This window comes from Leuresthes tenuis, unplaced genomic scaffold (assembly GCF_036924035.1).
Source record: "Leuresthes tenuis unplaced genomic scaffold, fLeuTen1.0.hap1 SCAF_7, whole genome shotgun sequence".
In the NCBI taxonomy this organism is placed as follows: Eukaryota; Metazoa; Chordata; class Actinopteri; order Atheriniformes; family Atherinopsidae; genus Leuresthes; species Leuresthes tenuis.
The window spans coordinates 22,621,644-22,632,697 of NW_027325361.1; positions in this window are offsets into that span (position 1 = coordinate 22,621,644).

Below are 11,054 nucleotides of genomic sequence, written 5' to 3' on the forward strand. Positions count from 1 at the left end.
AACTGAATCTCAAATAAAGCTATGATATTTTGTGTGGACATATAAAACATGTAGGTATTATATCATGCACCCTTATAGGGTCAAGACATAAACCTCTTTGTTATCTGAACACCTAATCAAAAAGGTTCTCCCACTCACGCAAATGTTGACAACAGCTCACAATGAGCTTCTGGGACATTTGGTCTTACAAACAGGCATGTTGTGTTTGTTGTGATCATTTCTGTCTGACATATCACACAAATTCCACTTGAGCTGAGCCCACTGACATAAACAGACCTGACCAGAACCTTTTCTCCTCGATTTTCTTGGTTAGCAGGGTGACAATTTCTTTCCATTTGACTTGCCTGAAAAGTTCTTTAAACTTAAAGCCACAAAAGCAGTTGCACGACTAATATAGATGCCGGTTGTGGGGCTTTATTTCTCTTTTTTTAAAGGCACATATGCTCTCTCCACATTGGGAGCAATTGGAAAAGGGTGATGAAAAAACATTATGTTGACACAATCCCATATAGTATCGGGATGTAGACGTTTTTGAACTATTTGACTTAAACTGACAGTGTTTCTATATCTGACAATCCGACAAAAAATCTTGTTTGATAAAACCACTGGTCTGTTGGTGGTGGTTTAGAAAGAAAGGCAGGGCTTAAACTCACGACTCAAGCTTTCGATTTTCATTCTTAACACAAGTTCTGCCATCATTTTTACAAACTGCAACGTCATGGTTGTGACTTTTTTTCTGCATGTGATTCGTAGTGAGAATGAGATTTAATTTGCATCGCTGCTGACAAGATCTCCTCACATGTTTATCTCAAGTTTGTTTGTACATACAGTATGAGCTCAAGCTAGAATATTCTACAGTAGCAAAGACCATGCATCAACAATGTAAGATTTCTGGTTTACAGATGAGTCACAGGTATTAAGTAGAGCAAAAGACATTAGATTAGAGGGACCGGTACGGATCAAGGTGAATGAACTCTTGTTAAGCTCACTTGGGACATCTTGTGACTGGAAAAGGGAGAATGGGGTCAAGAGAACTAGACAAATGTGTTGAATGGGTGAACCAGGTATAAGAAAGGCTTTCCAGATTATATAAGATTAACAATTAAACTTTAATGGTGTGTAATTCTTCTGCCCTGAATTATGGCCATATGTAACCCTTTACAGTTATAGAAGAAGAATTTGGCATTAATATCTCCTCTTACCTTTTTTGTTTATATGATATCCTTTCAGTTGTAGTAATTAGATGGTTGCAGACTGTGGTCGTGCATTATTAACAACTTTGCTTGGAGCAAAGGAGACATTCACAGGGTCATGCAACAAAATCCGTAAAATATCCCCCACCCCCAACACCCTGCACAGTGTAATGAGCATATGAGCAGGCAAAACTCATCAAGTCTCTGCAACAGATCAGACACAACCTTTATCCTTTTAGGGATGAGATGCTATGAATGCAGGTCTTCCATTACCGAACAGCTGAGTGATGCAGAGCCCCACCCCATATTAACACTAATCGCCTCATTATATTCACTGGCACATTCTGAATGATTAAACCAGGAGGCATTTGTAGTATTCCTCCAGTCCTCACTATATTGTGAAAATGAGCGAGGATGCCTGATGGTTCGGTAAATACCAGTGTGATCAAAGGGATCAAAGAGTGTCATTCAGCATGAATTATAAGCAGGTGAAAGTACAAGTGTGTTTGTGTGTGCCTGTGAGACTGACTTTGAGTTTATACAAGTGTACATGTGGTCCTCTAAAGCAATCTGTATGTGTTTGAAATGTTTATACATTTCGATGTGTATATTCCTGGACCAGACTGGTGATAAGTGATAAGGGTCACGGAGAGTGGCGGGGTGGACAGCCAGCGGGAGTGTGTCAGCGCTCAGACAGTTTGAAATCTGGGTTATCTGACAGGGATTTTAGCCTGTACTCAGTACACAGCTGTTACTGAGAGCGCAATGCCAAGTTAGCAGGATGTGGTAGTGTCATTAAAGCTGTGGCAGCCAGTCTTAGTAGTTATTTCTTCGAGTTGAGTTGGCTGAGAAGATTCATAGGATGCTTATGTTGCTTACCTTAAGGTCAACCAGAAGCAGCTTGTTTGCTTACGCTGGCAGATAAACTGGATATAGGGGAAAACTACGACTTTTGTTCAAGCTGAACAAGCACGTCTGAAGCTCTTAAGAAATTCAAGAAGTTGTGTGACACACAAGTGAGCTAATCGACCACAAAAGGTGTTCCTCTGATTGTCATGAATTTGAGTTTAATTCAATTAACCCTAACCTAAAGCAGTGATATCACAATAGAAACTGCCATAAAGTAAGCACAATCTCTTGAATTTCTTACTCTTTATAAAAGTATTGCTTTTGTGTAGAATGAAATTGCGTCATCTCTTGCCTGCATCTGCAATACTGTAGAACGTTGCCTTTGTGCCACTGTGAGTGTGGCGAGGACAAAGTAAAGGTTTCAATAAAGACAAAGTACATGAAAGGAAAGTTACGTATAGTTACCTTTTCAAGTCAAGAGGTTAGTCACAGCATGCTTGTGTTGAAGGAATTTTGGTAAAACCAGTGTGATGATAAGATGCTCTGGATAATTTTCTCTGGTACAAACAAGCGAAAAGAAAACGCTTTAAGATTAAATAGAATACCATGGACATTTAATCGGCAAATACCAGTAAAATAATAATGATGTAGTTAGTTGATTTGTCCTGATTGATTGTTGTGACTTGAGGAAAAAGGCTGGTCTTGAAATTAATTCCATATTTGAAAATCAGTCATTTGTGAATACAAACAAGAAACCCAAAAATAGCCCACTCTGATTATTGCACACATATGCACATGGCTCACTCATGAGCCATATGTGTTTGGATTATATTTAGCTCCTAATGCAAAAGCTCAGCACTTTAAACTGGATAATCTGTTTATAACAGAATAATCAAAATACAGTCATCGAGTTAATGTTTGCGATCATCAAGGTTACACGTTTTTCTTCAACATAACTGGCCTCTTTCACTACAGATGTGAGATATTTCACTTTCTTTATCTTGAGTCATTGAATCGTATAAGATCACATCTCAGACCCCTGCAATATTTTCTTTTCATTTGTATTAAACTAAATCCCCTTACACAGGGGACAAAAAACTCACGAAAACTCAAGAAAACTGCAAACAGTTCCAGTCATATGAACATGTGCATGGCCGTCTGCGTTGTTAGAGAAACCACGCTACTGGCAATGGGAGCAGAGTCCATTTATATTAACAGGTGCACTCATGTTAAAAAAAACCTTCATACACACTAATTTAGGTGTAAAAATAGCACATCAATACATTTTTTAACAAGTAAAAACAAAAACCTCAAAGACTAAAATTGCTATATATGAGCTATCTAAGTTTATTCATGCATTTGAAATATGCATTTGTTTTGTAATTTGTTTGTTTGTTCTTTTGGCACGAAAAGAGGAACTCAATAAGTAGTGGTCTTCTTGTATATTAAATTTGTGTGAGTGTTTGTGTGATAGTTGAGCTTAAACCATGAGGAAGACAAAGAGAAAAATGCAAGTACACTCATAACGCTGTTATTTTATGACATGACAGCCAATAGGTTACAGTTGGTCAACAGATCAAGCAAACTGCACAGATAAAAAAAAGAGCAACAGGTACAACAAAGCGAAAGTGTCTCCAATCCCAGAGCAGCAGTGCAATATAAACAAGCTGACAAACCACCATGCCAACTGCCCTCTATATATCCTGAGGAGCTAATGAGCAGGCGGGCAGCAGCTGTGCAGGCAGGTGGCTGATCACAGGAGCAGTCAGGTGATATAACAGCGGCAGGGAACCTCTGAGAATGCCTACTGGCAGGAATGGCATGACTGAGCTTTGAAAAATAAAGCAGAAAGTGGCTGTACACAGTTCAGAGGCTGAATCCTCATCTGACCCTTTTCACAGGATCTTCTTTTGTCTTAGTTGGAATAAGACAGCCTGTTCTGTACAGTGGTCAGATTAAGCATGCTGATGATTCTCAGTTCATGAAGTAAGCTATTATTAAATTACCATATTGAATCTATAAACTGACTTCTGTCTTTGGTACTTAAACCATGCAGAAGGAAGACTCTGAGTCTCTGATATTCCATTTAATTTCCTTGTTAAAGGCACACAGCAGAACACAGAACAATTGATTATATGTCACAAACTCTTATAGAGTAGTATATAAGCACTAGTATATAATGACTGCTTATAAGCAATCATTTCTATACTAGTCTTTGTGCAATTTAATCAAACAATATGTTAATGGTTTAACCATAGAGGAACTATTAGGCTGATTTACCTTTGGGTAAAACTAGGCTATCTGTTTCCTCCCATCTCAAATGTCCCAAAACAAACAACACAAAAGAATGGCAATATCCTCGACTCCATAATAGAAAAATACGTACTAATTAATTCATGACTCCTACAGTTTTGTTTTAAGCTAAGCTAACTTGCCATTGGCTGTCGCTTCATATTTGCAATAGACACATGAGAGGGATATCAATTATCTTATCCTACTCATGACAAGCAAACGAATAAGCCTACTGTTGTGAATGCATAGTTAGGTAACGGTAGCTATGGCAACAGACCGTCTACTTATGCTGAACTTTACCTCGCAAAGCAGCTGGATTCTCACATTTACAAGTTAATAATCAGAAGAGGACCTACCGCACTTGAGGCTATATGAGCTTGTGGCCCACACACAGTTGGGTAGACCAATCAGCACCCAAGGAGAAAGAACCACTGGTAGCATTCAGTTATGTTTTAGCTGTGATGATAGACAGTGGGTGCATTCCATTTCTTATAAAAATGGTACAAATTAGCTAAAAGTGATGACAATCATATCTCTTAAATGGGGGAGAAATATTTTGCTGACTCAAATAAGCAATACCTAAGGCAAAGCATTGACCTGTCAGAATGATTAGTGTACATCTCCAGAATGGCATGCGAAGCAATCTGCAGATATTCCAACATTATTCAACAATTAAAGATAATTTTGATTTTAATTTCTAGATAACTCTGTGGTTTTAGCATGAAGCATAAGGTTGGCATATATGGTTTGAGCTGAGCAGGATATGTGGCAGCTGATATACAATTAAAATGGTATGTAAACTACTCTGGTTGTCACAGTGCTGGTGTACCAATAATGTAGACCAAATGATAGACAGATGATTGATCTAGTCACTTCAAAATATTTTCTATTGGCTATCATGCATGTGACTTTCTTAAGGTGGAAACACAGTGCACTGATATACTAACTACACAGCTTGACAGTTGACATATGCAAGAGATAAATAAACGAGTCACCTGCCATATTTTATGCACTTGCTTTCCCTTTTCCAGACAGTTTACATTCATGCCTGCCCAGATGGTTCAGTGAAACACACCGTCTGGTTTGAAACGTTACTTTAAAGGGTCTGGCAATGAAGAAGCCTTAAAGATTGATTTATATTTTGTTTCCTGTGGTAGGCTGAACTGGCATGATGGTAAACTTAAGCCATGGAGAAGCCCACTGAGAGCTGCTATTAAAAGCAGGATGAGTGTGTGACTTTGACTCAAAGTGCAGATGGAAAATTACAAAAAGAAAATTTGTGCTCCGTTGGAAGGACACTGGTCCCACTTTATCTTCACACTAACCCCCGGCCACCTCCTAAAGCTGTTGATACTTAGGCTACTTTAAGCTGCTGGTTTATAGAGAGTGGAAGCTGCTGACAGCAAGTTCCCAAGAGCACCGTTACCTCTGTCAGCAGTGGCTCAGCAGGAAATGCCCAGGCTTCGGGCCTATCAATGGGCCCTTTCAGCAGGCATATGCCAGCTGTGTTCAAGCTAGGTAAATGGAACAATCATCAGTTATTAATCAGATGTTGTATGCATGAGCTTAGCCATTGTTTTATTTGAAACTAACAAAAATATAACTTAAATTTTATACCAGGTCAGGGGGTGGCTGGACAATCTGCAGCCAGCTAATGATAGGAGCCACAAAACCTCCCAACCCTCAGAAAAACACACTAGGTTGTTTGGAATTATCTGAATTGAGAGTAGTTTTTCCTTACATCCATATGCAGAACCAATTTGGTCATTATATAATTCTAATGAATATTATGCTAAATTAAATCAGGTAAGGGACACAGAGAGAAGGAGAAGAAGAGAAGGCATATACGATGGAGGATTTCTAATGAGGACCTGGAACTGAATGGATTAAAGCAGGTGAATAAATGCATTTAGAAAATAAGATGCACTCATCTCATAATCATAAAAAAATAATTCACATTAAATGTGAGTTCTTAATGTTTTAACTTTTTGAGGAATTAATTAAGGTTATATTGAGAGCTTTGAAGTTAGTCTTGATGAAAAAAAGGGGGTTGGGGGTTGGTGTTTACAAGACACACAGAGGAACAAAGAGAAAGACAGGGAGGGAAACATCTCCTCCACACAGCTGTTTTTCATCATTCTGCTTCGTGCGTATTCCATCTTCCTTGTTGGGGGGCAACTCGCGTGGCTTTCATCAGCATTTCTCACATCTCAGAGTCTGGAAAAGCTGTTTTTCTCTTGTGTATACCTCCCACTTTTTCATAAGTCATTTTTTTTATATTGCCTTTGAGCCAGCTGATATAATTCAAAGCTACATAAAATGAAGCAAAGAGGCACCTTTAATGAAGGGTTTGCATCGGATAAAATAGAAAAAAACATACAGGTAGACTTTGAGCGATGCATAATTTAGGAAGCCTGTTAAGTTGGTGAGCTTAATGATATGAAGCACGGCTTTCAGATCGTTTGATTATCATACTGAGTCATTCCTCTGTATAACCTTAACCAATAACTGATCTCCCACATCAGAAGTGTCAAGCTCCTCACATGAATTCTGGCAAATCAAAAGGTGGCATGTGAATTGCATACGGAATTATAAGTTAAAGTTGCTGCTTCTCCCGGAACAAGGTGTTCTCCCTCATTTTTTTTTTTAGACCTCTCTCTGTCAGTTTGCCTCCTGTTCTTTTTGTATCTCCCCCTCTACCCTCAGAGCTCCCACCTCTCCTTACAGGTCTGATAAGAAGACAAAAGATAAACAACCCCTTCAGCATCTGCCATCGATCGTTCCGAGGTAAAAGCTTAATGGCTTAGCTCAAAGTAATAACACTCCTGGACTTCTGTCAACTGATGAGATTGATAGATTCTCTTTCCTCTGCGCAGAGTTTGGAACCAGAGATTGTTTGTGTTTGGAGGAGACAGTGACAACAGGGGCATGGAGGTCAGGATGAAGAAAGAGCAGAATATGCACCGCAAATGAACATAAGCTAATGGCTGTTCTTGACGTAAGAGTGAATCGTTAGGCTCGCCCTTCCTAACTGAAGGTTGTTTGTTTAATCTTTAGTGTTACTTTTCACTGATCTTAATTGGCTGTCCGTATAGGTATACTGTCTGGCATGTGACTGAGATGCCTAACATCCCTTAAATCTGTGCCTTTGTTGGAAGATATCTTCTTCCATTAACATTTCTATTTTTTGCTTCTTTTGATTGCCTCAGCCTCATTTGCAACATGTAAGTATGCACCCAGACAAAGGGTACTTAAGTGTTCAAATGATTATAAAACCTCCAAAGAAGTCAAAGGAATGAAGGTAGCACAGCTTGATAATGTAAAATGGAATTTCATGGTCACTTGATTGTAATGCAAAAAACATCAGATGACAAGCATGGCATTTAATTCAGAAAACCAATTTCCTTACGACATTTCTATTGGTGCTGTTGGATTGCAGGAAGCTGTTTGTCATACTGTGGAAATTACTACAGTTCAAATGTTGGTTTGTACTCTGGAAAGTGATGATTGGGCAGCAATTTCAATGTACAAACTTTATGAAATCATGGACAAAGCCAACCCCAGTCAGACATGAAGCCCACGCAAAAGTGCCTTGGCTTGGTGGTCAAGACCACCAATTTGTTCAATCAGGTTTCAAGGATACTTCTCCAGCTTCCCTCTCTTCTCCAAATATGATCACATCCTCAAGGCTTCAAATGAACAATTAAGCAAATAACAAACAAGTGGGTTACATCACAGTGGGTTCATCCATCTTTTATTTGAGGTCTATGTTCAGATAAAGTGTTGTTCATCTCCAAATTAGCATTATGAATTGTTTTTTGTAAATCTGTTCTCACAGAGTTTTGATTAACATTTTGAAAAAACATTACAGATACAGTACAGATGAACTCATACTGGTTTTGTTACTAAGGCCTTGTTTGCTCTATTCTACAAGAGGCTTCATATCACACAGAATGGAATTGCCTGCCTGGCTGTAAAGTGGAGCTGTAAAGTTGCGTAAAGTGGAGCAAAATCTTAAATTTTGTGTGTGTGTTACCTTCACCTCACATAACTCCTGCAGTTACGGATCAGCGGTGTCATGTAACATAATGTGTTTATCAACTACTGAAGCTCTCATTATCGTGCATTGTTCAAAACCTTTTGATGGGTTTATTTCTGGTCTTATGCTGCCGGTGCCATCGGTGTAGTGATGTGATAGGCAATGAGGAGTCTACACAGGGGGATTCATTTTAAAGATAAACCAGTTTTTCTTTGCCATTCCAATGTCTGACTACTGTGCAACTCATCTGCTCTGCACATACTTTCAACAATAGACCAGGTGCATATTTTTGTAGTGGACCACTGAGGCACGAGGGTAATTCTGAAACATACCACCGCACACCTTCGTGGAAACAGCAAAGGATTGGCTGTGATCAACTCCACTGACTGGCTCTTGGGAGTTGGTTGCATTGGTGGAAGCCAGCTGTAAACTTGTCTTTTTAAATAAAGCAAAATAATTCAAAAGTTTAGCTAGAATTAAAAGACATATAATGATGTCCTGTTGCTTTCCATCCTTTTTTTGTTACTGCTTTGCCTGAAGAAGCCTGAACCTGCTGTGCTGCTACAGAAATATATAAATAGTATTTTTTTTTCCAAAGCTGATTTAAAACCTCTTTTGCTGAGCAATGATGATGAGCAAAAGAGGAAGAGCAGGTTAACAGATTAACAAGAATAAAGAATAATTTTGGTTGCAGGTCCCCTTCTCTTTAATGCCTTTGTCTTTCAGAGTGGTTTCCTTCAATATTGGCTTTGAAATTTTCTTTAGATTAGCCATCCAGACTAATGGGGCTGTAACAGCTGTCGCTCTTCCCTCTCAGCAACAGCTTATGCCACTTTAGAGTATCTAAAACATTTTCTGGGGTTCCAACTCAATCGCAGTAAGTGTCAGACTCTATCATGCTCACATGACAAACTCCTGTGGAAGTCCAGGGTTAGAGTTGTGCAGCCTAAAGCTTTAACAGTGTGACACATCCTCTGTTTTGTGTGGATTTGGTAAATGTGAGGTTCAATACAGAGTTTTGGTCATTTAGACAGATAATTAGGGAACTAATTAGCCATCCAGTCATTACAGTGACTTATTAGATTGAATGGTGTCAGAGACTGAAACAGTGTCATTCTCATACTAAGAATAACTATCTTTACACTTTGGATGACTTCAGTAATTCATGTGAGCTGACAGCACTGCCACGGAAAACATTACGTTACAATTCTCTAATTGGAATTAATCTTCTTGTGTTTACAAGGCTTTCTTCCATTTACACTTTATTGAGATAAGGCTTACTCTGTCTTAGTAATTCATGGGGGTCAAACACCCCGAGTGTGTTGATGAGGTGACAGTGAACAGAGACAAGCCCCCTCTGCTACTGTGGGAACAGCCCTGACCTCTGACCTCACCTCTGAGGCTCTCTACGGTTGGCTGTCTCTGTAGCTCTGTTTGCTGCCTGATCACAAACACTCACCTTGGACATGATGGACTGTGATGGATGGAAACTCACGAGGTCAGCTGAGTCAGCCCCACACAGAGTCAACAGGCTGACCTAAGACTGGTGTGTTTATGTGGATGTCCGCCTCAGTGATTCCTCTGATGATCCCTTAAATCTGAATTCGCAACTTGCACTTTTATTTGGATTAGATGATGAACAAAGTTTTAAAGGTAGAATTAAGCCAGTGTCAGGTAGGTATTGCTTAGCAACAAGCAGAGACCTCAAGCTAATTTTGTGCTTTTTGGAAGATACTCTTTGATGAGAGTTGTTTTTTTTTAATTCAGGCAAGACAGAACTTAATATTCAGCCATGAACAAACACCCACATGTGCCTCAGTGTACGCTGAGTATTTCGCTGATGGCCTTGAGTTCATCCCGTATAATCTCACTGCAGTAGCTCAATTCTCCGATGTGCATGGCAGAGAGATGATATCTCTCCTCTTAATCTTCAAAGTGAGTCCTGACACTCATGAAAATGTCCCTCGGCTCCAGCTTTGACACCTCCCCTTTCCGTCACAAGCACGTAGATGCACATATACATACGGGAGGTTGGGTTGTTACATAAGTGTTCTTTGATAGATGGGAACATTGGCTGGCTGGCTCCTTCCATCTCTGATATCAGCAGGAGACTGCTCAAAGACACATTGATACTGAGATGATAATAACAAGCTCAAAGAGAGAAACTCAGCTCTCACTAATCAGTGAATATGACATTATTAGCCAGACCACTTTGTAAATTCCACAGTGCATGATTTAACAGCTGCAGCCAGGTAGAGAGAAAACATAACAGCTGCCCCTGAACTGAGAGATGCTCACACACGTGTGGATCCTTAATGGTACACTCATGAAGCAATAGGAGGAATGTTTGCATTTTACATAAGCTGCCCATTTAAGCCCCAGCAGCATCCCCACCAAAAGCAGCAGATGTCATAGCACTGTCTTAGAGCGACTTTGCTAAAATCCAGGTAGACAGAGAAAAGTCCACCTTTTATCATGAGGGGTTTTTATGTTATTGCTGATATTTCCTCAGGTAAAATTAGACAGCAGTCTGCTCTAAAAGCCCATAAATGTAAGTAGTACTTCTTCCTCCAGAGAGTAAGTCGCATAGTTAAAGACAAAGTAATCGTTTTTACTGTAGAGAGTAGTAAGGCTTTTAGATTCTTTTGACAAACTCTTATTGATGGTTCTCTGTCATACAG